Source organism: Heterocephalus glaber, unplaced genomic scaffold (genome assembly GCF_053883595.1).
Source record: "Heterocephalus glaber isolate CG9 unplaced genomic scaffold, H.glaber_assembly_v1.0 deba00001550, whole genome shotgun sequence".
NCBI classification, from domain to species: domain Eukaryota; kingdom Metazoa; phylum Chordata; class Mammalia; order Rodentia; family Bathyergidae; genus Heterocephalus; species Heterocephalus glaber.
The window spans coordinates 21837985-21848285 of record NW_028258343.1 but is presented as its reverse complement, the minus strand read 5'-3'; the positions used below and the strand labels follow the sequence as shown (position 1 = coordinate 21848285).

General features: G+C 45.4%; 1 non-coding gene across 1 annotated transcript; it reads left to right on the top strand.

Moving 5' to 3' along the window:
- The first annotated feature begins 873 nt into the window (after positions 1-873).
- Positions 874-1003, top strand: LOC147824268 (small nucleolar RNA SNORA61). Its single transcript, XR_015442658.1, has one exon. It is a non-coding gene; the product is annotated as a small nucleolar RNA SNORA61 (small nucleolar RNA).
- The last annotated feature ends 9298 nt before the right edge of the window (positions 1004-10301 follow it).

Sequence of the window (10301 nt, the reverse complement as noted above, 5' to 3'; positions counted from 1 at the left end):
CTCTCTGGAGGTTTGTCCCTCTGTCTACCATGTCCATGCCTGAACCCTAGGCCGGGCAAATGTTCAACACTTGGGTAGCACTTGGATAAAGAGGGAAAAGCAATGACTATTGGCTTACATGACACAAGACCAGAAGAGAAAGCTAACACGAGAGATGTTTGAATCAGGACTCAAAATATTCTCAACAGGCTGACAGCATGGGCCAGAAAAAACAAGGAGAAATTTAAGAGCTTGAAACATGAAGTTCTGTATTTCTGTTTAAAAAAAAAAGATTAACCTCACTCGTACAGGGTTAGCAGCAATTCACATGAACGGCTTTGGCAGCTGGAGCCGACTGCAAGGTCAGAACAAACTTGCAGCATGACTTAGCCGGTAAAATAGCAACGACAACTTTCAGCTGTATTAATAGAAATCGAGTGTCAAGGACAAGAGAAAGGATGATTTGCTGTGCTCCTGTCAAAGTCACCTGGCGCACATCCACTTCCCAGGCCATGATTTATTGTTTTATTAATGAGGACAGCACGTCACGAAAGATGGAAATTTCAGGGATACAAAATTTATATCCAGCAAAGATCCTACTCTGTAAGGTGTCTCAGCAGAGCAAGAGGAAACTGGCAAATATGCAAGCAACATGCCACACAGAGATGAATAAAAGTCTCGGAAAAGATAGCAATAAAAAGTTATTTAGGGTCTTCGAGGTCACCGATTGGTCAGCGTCCATTGAAGAAATCAAAGAAGTTGAACTTTATTCTGTAGGTAATGGGTCAGCTATTGAAAAAGTTGGAATTGGAGAATGATGTAATTGAAGCTGTGTTTCCAGAAAGAAAGAAACAATACCCAGCCATTTACAAGGTGGTTCAAAAGGCAATGTCTTACCCCTAGTTTCCTTTCCCACTCATCTAAACACCGGTCTTGGTGGTGGTAAAGGAGGAACAGTAATGCCGACGCCGGCCTCACAGCCTTATAGGCTGGTACATAGCATGCAGGCTAGTGTCAAATAGGCTAAAAAGAATAATAAAAGCCAATGTCTAACCATGCGGGATTCAGTCACAAGGGGTAGAACCAGAAAAAAATCGATGGAAACTGCAAGGAGAGAGATTTTGATTAAATAAATGGGTGCATTTCTACTTTTCATGCTGTTCCAAGATGAAAGATGAAAGCAGCTGCTCATTGGCAGAGTCCAAGCAGCAGCCGGATGGCCGTAAATCAGGCCCTGCGTGCACTGAAGCGCTATGTCCCTCACGGCTTCTCGTCGTTAGTCCCGGGACCCTGGAAGTCTTCATGGCGTACCAATGTGCAGACGAATTGACTTGGTAAACATGCTCATCATATGCATCTTGCTAGCTTCATATTTGTTCTTTCTCTTGTCTGTGAAATACTAATAGGTACTTTTTAAATACAACATCATATTTTATTAGATCAATTAAACAGTGTTTTTTGTTTTTGTTACTTTATTTCAATTTGAAATTTTAAAATTACTCATGTGTTTTGAATAATTTGATCAAATAACATTAATTTTGTTTTTAGTCTCAATAAAGAATCCCACTGAAATGAAATTTGAGTTCTGGAACATTCATTTTAAAATATAAAGCTCTTAAGATAAAAATTGGTAACAAGTATGCATATTTTTGGATTGTCAGCTTCTAAAGATACACATTTTAGTGAAAAGCATTATAAAAATTTACAATCAGATTATATTAGATAACAATGTAAACACAAGTCTGCAACTCAGCCATTCCCTATTTACTTGTGATTCCAAGTTGATTCTTTTCTTTGTGATTTTTTCCCCCACTTTTTCAGTTTGATTTTTAACCCAGTGTCCTGATTGGCCTTCCTTTTTAGCTGGAAGATCCCCAGGGTGGGAGACCCACTGTCGGCTTCTTCTGCTCCCCAGTGGCAGTCATTTGGTGGGAAGGGACCGCAACACAGGGCAGAGAACCCAGCTACCTAAATCTGAATTTCCATCCTCTTTGTGCCAAAGGCACAACATTCTTCTGATATTTTTTGCATAATCCATACACATTTTCTCTGTGTTATCATGATCATACTGTGCTCATCTTTCCTTCATCTTAATGTATTTTCTGTCACAGAATCTCATCTAAGAAACCACATGCATTTAGCCATCAGGGCTCCTTTTGGGTGTGCAGGTTTTTCAGACTTTCTTTGTTTTGGATGACCTTGGTGGTTCTGAGGCATTCTGGGTAGGCAGTTTGTAGCAGGTCCTTTAGTGAGATTTGCTGGATGTTTCTCCCTGGTTAACGGGGCTCTTGCGTGTTTAGGAAGGAGAACGCAGAGGTTAGGAGTCATTATCATCACAACATGCCAAAGGCACATATGGACACCGCTTATCCTTGTTGAGTTTGTCAGATTCCTCCATTCTACAGTGACTCTGCTGTCTCCCTTCTCACATTGTTTAAAAAGAAGTCATTGGGCTCAGCCCGTGTGTAAGGGAGTGGGGAGTTAGGCTTCTCCTTCTAAATCACTCCAAGCTTTAATCATAAATCTCCTAGGCAAGATGCAGCAACATGGTGGTCGTGCCTCAGCTGCAGACCTGACCTTTGCATAGAGTTTGCAACATGTCAGCTGGCCAGTGTGGTCCCAGATCCCACCCACCCGGAGCCTACCAGTGGGCTACTGCCGAGTTCGAGACACAGAGAGACTCGAACCTGCTGAGCCTAGGAAGCAGAAGAGAGGCCAAAATTGTATGATGCCCATTCGTATGATTGCTCTTACACATCTTTTGTTTTTTTTCTTTTTGCTTAGTTTGCTAAAATTCCCCACACTTTTAAATCAATTTTTGGTTATTCCCTCTCTTTCCACTATTCTTATTCTTCCTTATTTTATGAATTTTCTTTTCATAAGTGGCTTCTTACAGATGACTCACAGTGAATCAGCAAAAAACCTGATCATATAAACTTTTTTTATCCTGTAAGTTTCTTGGTATATTTTAGGTTTATGTTGTGATCCCATTCATCATTGGGAATTTGTACCTGTACATGACATATCTTGGTTCTTGTTTTTTCCCATTTCCCTTCCTTCCCTTCCACCCCTCCACCCTCCCTATTTACAAAAGCTTTATATGTGTACAGTGATACATGCATTCCCATGTTTATAGCAGTACAGTCTGTAATAGCTAAATCTTGGAAACAGCCCAATTGCCCATCAACTGGTGACTGGATAAAGAAGGTGCAGTTTGTTTGTTTTTGTAAAAATAAAATGGAGTACTACTCAGTCATCAAGAATGCTAAACTAGAAACATTTATAGCTAAGTGGATGCACCTTGAGACCATACTCTTAAGTGAAATAAACAGGACACACATGTGTAAATACAGAAAGAATTGTTTCTCTGGTGTGAGAAACTGAAAGTGTAAATGAGGATCAAAATGTATAATAGATAATTGAAACAGGAAGAAAAAGTTCAAAGGGGAAGGGGAACTAGGGAGAGGGATGGGGTAAGGAAAGTAGAGAAAAAAAAATAAGAGAAAAGAAGGGAAAAACAAAAACAAAGCTTTTGATCGTAGAAACTTTAAGCCACACTGTGCTCTACTTCCCTATTCCTCCAGAAACCTCGTGTGCTAACATGAAAATATAAAATTTCCTCAAGCAAAGAAGAAAGCAGCAACTATTTCCATGGTGACAGCATCAGAAATTAATTTTATTAAATGCATACTTTGTATAATACTCATGAAAAGAAAAACTGCAAAATTTAAGATAACACCCGCTTTTTGCACTTTTCTTTTGAAAGCATCCACTGGACATATATTCCCAACCCTCTGTGGAGCAGACTGATGGAGGAAGACGTGGCCTGACCTTGAGGACCCTGTGGACAAGCAGGTGCAGTCAGCTGTGCACAGGGAGGCTGTAAAGTTAGCACAGTAATTTCTTTGCATTTATTCTGAAACTACAGTCACCGGTGCACCTCATTTTGAAAAGGTGCCCTGAAACTCCAATTGGAGAATTACAAATTAACCAATAATGTAATACTAAAGGCTGACCTTGGACATGGAGTTCGGGGAGGAATTCCGTTTTGCTCTGGTAGAAAGAGCCAAGCGGGAGAATGAGATGCTACATGGATACAAGATTACAGCTTTTCCTTGTTCGAATGAAAGCTTTCTATGTCAGTCAGCGAGTGAAATCAGTAAGTGACTTGGGAAAGACAAGGCAATTGGGAAGTTCCTTCTTTCTCTGAAAGACACGGGATGCCTCTGAGCCTCAAATGCAGCCCTTGCAACCAGACTAAGCAAGGGAATGTGAGGGTTTCCAGGCAGTGTCTTTCACCAGACACTGAAGTGGACAAAGTGGGAAGAGAAGCACTGCCCGGCTAGAGAAAGCAGGGTCCCAGAGGACTCTGGTCAGAGCAGAGACGAGGGCCTGAGACCCGGGCACTAGAAGAGCTCAGCCTGCTGCGGCCCAGTGGCGGTCAGCTCCCGCCGGGAGGCTCAGGCAGGGCCGAGCAGCAACAGGACCGCTGGGCCTCAGAAGCGGACCTCAGCTTCTCCCGGTGACTCTCCTGTGAGCTCAGGTGATTCCTCGGCCTGCCGCACCACTGTCCTCCGTGTAGACCGGAAGAGGTGCCAGTGCTGCTAGCTCAAAGGTGACAGGTGTCAGGTGTCTGTCGGAGACGCGGCCCGGCCCAGTGGGCCATGGAGGAGTGAGCAGAGCCCGCTCGCTCCAGGACAAGGCAGGGGAGGAGCGGTTTGGGGAAGGCAGTGCCGGGGAAGCGCGCACGGAGGGGCGGCTGCAGGGCTGCGACCCTGAGGTCTCGGTGGACATCACTCACCACAAGGGGAAGAAAGACAAGAAGTAAAATGAATAGCAGCGTTGGGAGCGGGTGCGAAAATCACTTCTGACTCAGAAACAGCGATGGGAAGGCGGGCTGGGCAGCAGCTGGCCGTTCGGAGTTGGACGGGCTCGCAGGGGTTTATCGTCTCCATTATTATGACGCTCCATAAGGTGCATACGTCGTCCGTTCCGGTGAACCGCATGGTAAATAACATTTTTAAGCGAGCTAAGGCTGGAGAGGAAGCCTGCCTGCCTTCCTGCTCAGCGGCGGAGACTCACCCTGCTTCCGGCCCGGCTGTCTCCTCTGACTGTTAGCGTCTCGCAGCCACTCTTGTGGACTTAATAAAATAGCAGACTGATGCAATTGTAACAGAAGGGTGGCGTTCTTTCTACCATCTCCTTTACCTCAGAATTCAAGACTTTCTCTTAACCAATTTCTTCACAGATTCTGGAAGTGATTGCATCACTGCATGGCTGAATATGAAGATACAACTCTTAACTGAATTACTTTAATTCAACACACAAAAATCTCTTCGGTTCCCGCTGCTTTACTACAGTGATGTGTTTTTGCTGAGAAAGTGCCTGTTTACATAACATTTCTTTTTTACTATTTTAACATGTTAACAATTTTAACTACCCTTGACTTACAAACTCAATTTGTCTGCAAGGGCTGGTTGTAACTCAAGTTGGTCAGCTGAGGCTCAGGCTCCTACACAGCCTTCAAAGTCTCTCTCCTGAGTACAGGCAGATCTCAGTGTCCTTAGAAAGACATTGGCCCAGGATTGCTCAGTGAGCCCCACACAGGAAGGACGCTGTCATGCTCCTTCCAGAGCTCGTGAAGGGTGAAATCTGTGTCTGAGACCATCTGGAAGTACAAGCGGCCAGCATTTGGGTCGTAACTCAAGACTTTGTTCATAAGTTAAACCTAAAATTTCAGTCGTAACTCAAAGGTCCACTGCATTTTTAAAGTGTTACTATTTTAACAAGTTGAAATTTGACAGCACATGATATCTCATCTCCAAACAGTTGTGCTTTGAGTCTCTCCACAAGCATTAGGGTTTGCTCAAGGTGGAAAGAGGCAGCGCCGGCTCCAAAGGAAAGGGTGGAAGAGGCCTGAACGGCCTTGGAAGAAGAGGGCCTTGCGATGGAAGAGGTGCTGGGGCCAGTGTAGGGCGGAGGGAAGGGAGCGCCCTGGAGAGGCGGACAGGAAAGGCCGGGAGAATTCCGAGCAAGAGACAGATGGACGCTCTCGCCGGATGTGACTATTGGAGGATGCTAAGTGGAAGAAATTTTAACTCAGGGAACTCACAGACCCGCCCTTCCCAAGAGCTGACAGCTTCATCCTGGGCTGGTTGGCGCCTGGCTTCCCGGGACCGCAGCACCGGGAGAGGGCGACACTGACTGAGGCCTCTGTGGGCTCGCCAGTGCCTCTCTCCGGCCCCCCGTAGGTGTCAGGTGTCCTCATCGCTGCTCTGCGGGTGAGAGGTCAGGGGACTGTGCAGACCTCGGGCCCTGAGTCCTCAGGGACCCGAGCGCGGAGCCCACGGGTTTCTGCGCCTGTCGGCCTCTCTCACTGTGTCCTATCCCTGCCGTCAGGGGTGCAGCTTGGGCGCCTGCGTCTCCCGAAAGAGCTCTGATGAAGCTTCCAGTCGCTGGCACATTTAGAAGCTAACCTCTGTATCCCCAGTTTGTAATAGTTATAAGTGGTATCTTCCTTCTGTAGTTTAAATGCAGACAATTTAAAATAAGATCCTTTCCTCACTTTTAATTTATCCAGTGGAATTTACATTGTACAGTGTTTAATACCAATCATTATTCATTCTAAAAATAAATGAACACTTTTTAGCTGGGTAGTGTGGTACATGCCTATAATTCCAGCACTCAGAGAAGCTGAGGCAGGAGAATCACTGTGAGTTCGAGGCCAGCCTGGACTACAGAGCAAGATTCTGTTTCAAAAAAGCAATAAAATAAAATAAAATAAAATAGAATACAATTGCTAAGTTACTGCTTGACCTACTCTCCTTTCTCTAAATCATATTTCCAACCCGCTTTCCCCCACAGACTTTTATCTTATTATATTTCCTTATGTTTAAAATCTATGTAACATGCTTTGCCATAACAAAAACATAAAAACAGTTTTTGAAATTTTAAAATTTAATTTCTGTTATTTCCAAATCTTGAGTTTAAGCAATTTTGTCAGACTTGAGTGATTAACTGAGATATTACTTAATGACAATTGACTAGGACATTACAAGTAGAATCCAACGTTGATCATTATTATTCATAAAGCTATAACTTCATGAGGAATGCATAATTTAATGAAGCAATTGTTGCCTTTTTCTTCAACTGGTTGAAGTATTCATGAATAAATATTCCCTGTGACCAGAGTGAGTCAGAACTTAGCAAAAATTAATAGCAAAGAGGAGCGAAAGTGTTTGGCTACTACAGGGTGTGCTTTATTAGTCATTACTGCCAAGTTATGTTGATATTAGTAAATGAGGAGAAAGCCGGCCATGCATGGCAGTGCCTCGAGACGTGAGCCGTGCGAGAAGCTGGATGGTGAAGAACAGTCTCCCAAGGTGGTCAGGGTGAAACACCAGCGTGAATGGCTCGGGTCTCCCCAGGGGTGGGAGGAGCACCCTGCTGGCTGTGACTGGATGGGTGAGGGTCTGGATCTGAAGTCTAAGTCTTGTCCCGCCCCCTTCTCTGGCTCTGCTCCCCTGCTTGGCTTCCCTGCCCCCACCCACCAAACAGCTTTGCTGCAGGCTCCTTCTGGCTTGATGTTCTCGCCTTGGAGCCAGCCTGGCATGGGCAACAAACCTCTGGAGCCAGAAGTGAAATTAAACCTTTCCCCCGGAAGCGTGGGTGTTGGTTAATGTGTCTCAGCATCAGAAAAGCTGAGTAACACATCCTACAAGTGGGGAAAGATATTGAAGAAAACATAGAAGACAGTGAGCTTTGCATCACTGAGACCAGACACCTGACCTTAACAACTTAGAGGAGGAGAGGTTAATGTTTGCTCACGGTTTCAGAGGTTCAGTCCCTGGTAGTTGGCTCCAAGGCAGGAATGTCATGTGGAAGAGCAGGAATATCGCACAGAGGGCATTCAGAGCAAAGCTGCTCACTTTATGGTGAGGCAGAGCAGAAGGGTTGCACACAACTCCAGAGAGGGAAGGGACCAGAGACCAGGAACCAAGGGCAGTACTGAAGGTCACACCTCCATGACACACCCAGGAGTGTGCTTTTCCGGACTCCAGCAGCTCCCAAACCCATGACAATCCAGCTTACCCCCCCATTACTTTACATAATAAATTTTAACTTTTATATGTAACTAACATTAAATCTTCTTATAATTGTACTTTAACACTGATTCATCAGAATCTAATGTGAAACTCTTTAGCTTTGCTTTCATGAAAAATATATGAGACACAAAATCACCTTGACTCAATCCACCTCCCAGATACTGATATTTTGAAAACTGTCTCCTTATCCAACTTACATGAAGTTGCTTTAAAACAAAGAAACAAAAATACGCAAACAAAAACATCCGTTTCTCTGGAGCAATACTCCATGATGGCAAAATGAGAGGCTGCGCTCTCTGCGTTTTAAAATGAGAGCTCTGCCACCTCTTTCACGGCAGACGCGATGTAGTAAGAACTACAGACTTGCTCTCTGCCTGTGATCCCTGCCTCAGCGCTTCTAAAACCTTCAGAATCTCTGGTGGGAGATGGGGGCTGGTTGCCAGGTGAACCACCCAGATGAGGAGAGCTGAAATTGCAGCCCCACCCCAACCTCCGGGATGGCGAGAGGGCCCAAGGGCTGACGTGAGCACCGCAGGCCGGCTGTGGCCATGGAGCCCACACTGTGCAAGGAGGCCTCCTGGGGGCTATCCTGGCTATGGATAGCCCCCCAGAGCATGGGTCCAGAGCCCTGGATTGCGGGACCTGAGGGGGCCTTGGGGGGTGGCATGTTTGGCATGGAAGTGGAGCTCCTGCCTCCCTCCCTGAGCCGCCCTGTCCCTCTCTTCCATCTGACTGTTCACCTGTGTCCTTTGTGACAAGCAAGTAACAACTGTAAAGGGCTTCCCCAGCACTGGGAGCCTGTCCAGCAAATCAGCTGAACTTCAGGAAGGGACAGTCAGTCAGAAATGGGGTTCATGGCCTGGGGCTGCACCTGGTCCCCGAAGTGAGGGACAGCATTGTGGGGCAGAGGCCTCTGGGATGTCTATTTCCAGATCTCTTGAGAAGCTATTTAAAATTTACAGCGAACGAAGATGGTGTTTGGTACAGAATTGCTCCACAGGTTGGTGGGATGTAATAAATGTTAGCTTGAGTCTTCTGGGAGGGAGGGCATAAAAGGTTTTCCTGGGAGAATTTTGGCCACCTCAACCAGAAACGAGTCCTACGAACTCTGTGCCCATGGAGCCCTGAGAAAATCTTCAGGTTTTCCCAGAATTGAGGCTTAAGTCTGAGGGCCACCTACGTGTGAGAAAAAGAGGAGAAAAATCATCACTTTTAGAATCAACAGGTACCGGTTCTCAAACTCCTACCGTGCTCACAATCTGTGTGATCTTCACCATGTTTCTCCGGCTCTGAGTTTCGGGGTTCTGATCTGTGTCGGCGAGAATTGTAGTCCTGAAATCTGGTTGAGGGGTAAATGAGGCAATGTCTGAAACACATCACAGGGTGTCTCGCCTGGATGAAGGTGCCAAGAAATATCACATTACTCTTAATACATTTTAACCTCCTAATAGATAATTAGATTTATTCCACAATATTTGTTGAGGATTTGAGACAATTTCACTGTTTTTCTCCCCCAGTGGAGGATCAGACTCTGTTGTTTGTTAGAAAGTTTGGATACAGGATTCAGTAAATATTTATTGACTGCTTGCTATGTGCCAGACACCGTGTGCACTGCCTGGAATGCAAAAATACGTGAGATGTCGTTCCTGGCCACAAGAAGTTCACAACTTGGCCAAGGAAAGAATATGCCTACCAACTCTATTATAACAAGTAACTTCTTGTTATACTCAGGACATTTAGTTGACCTCTGAGAGAAAGGTCTCAGTAGGAGGATGAAGATAGACATTAAGAAAGTGAGATGGTGCATACAGATTGCTGGGTCAAGGGGTTACAGTCAAAGCGGGAGGAAGTAAGGGGAGTTGAGCAGCAGACAAGACGTGGGAGACGTGCAGGTCCTTTATAGACCCAGCAAGGGCTGCTGGTGCCTACGACAGAGAAGCAACTTTGCAGAAGCAGAGGAAGGCGAATGCTGTGTGTCTCAGAGGAGAAAGGAAGGTAAGGAGCTGTAGCGACGCACGGTGCCCTGGGTCTGGGTTCCCAGCCATCATCCTCCTTGCAAAGAGGTGCTTTCAGCACCCTCGCACCAGGCCCATGGGCCACAGGTCACTCCCAGGCACTGAGCTCTAAATGACACCATGAGGATTCGCACAGATAAATGATGAAAGCGAGAAGTTAATTAGGAGAATAGCATTCTGAAAAGATGGCATATTGATTTTA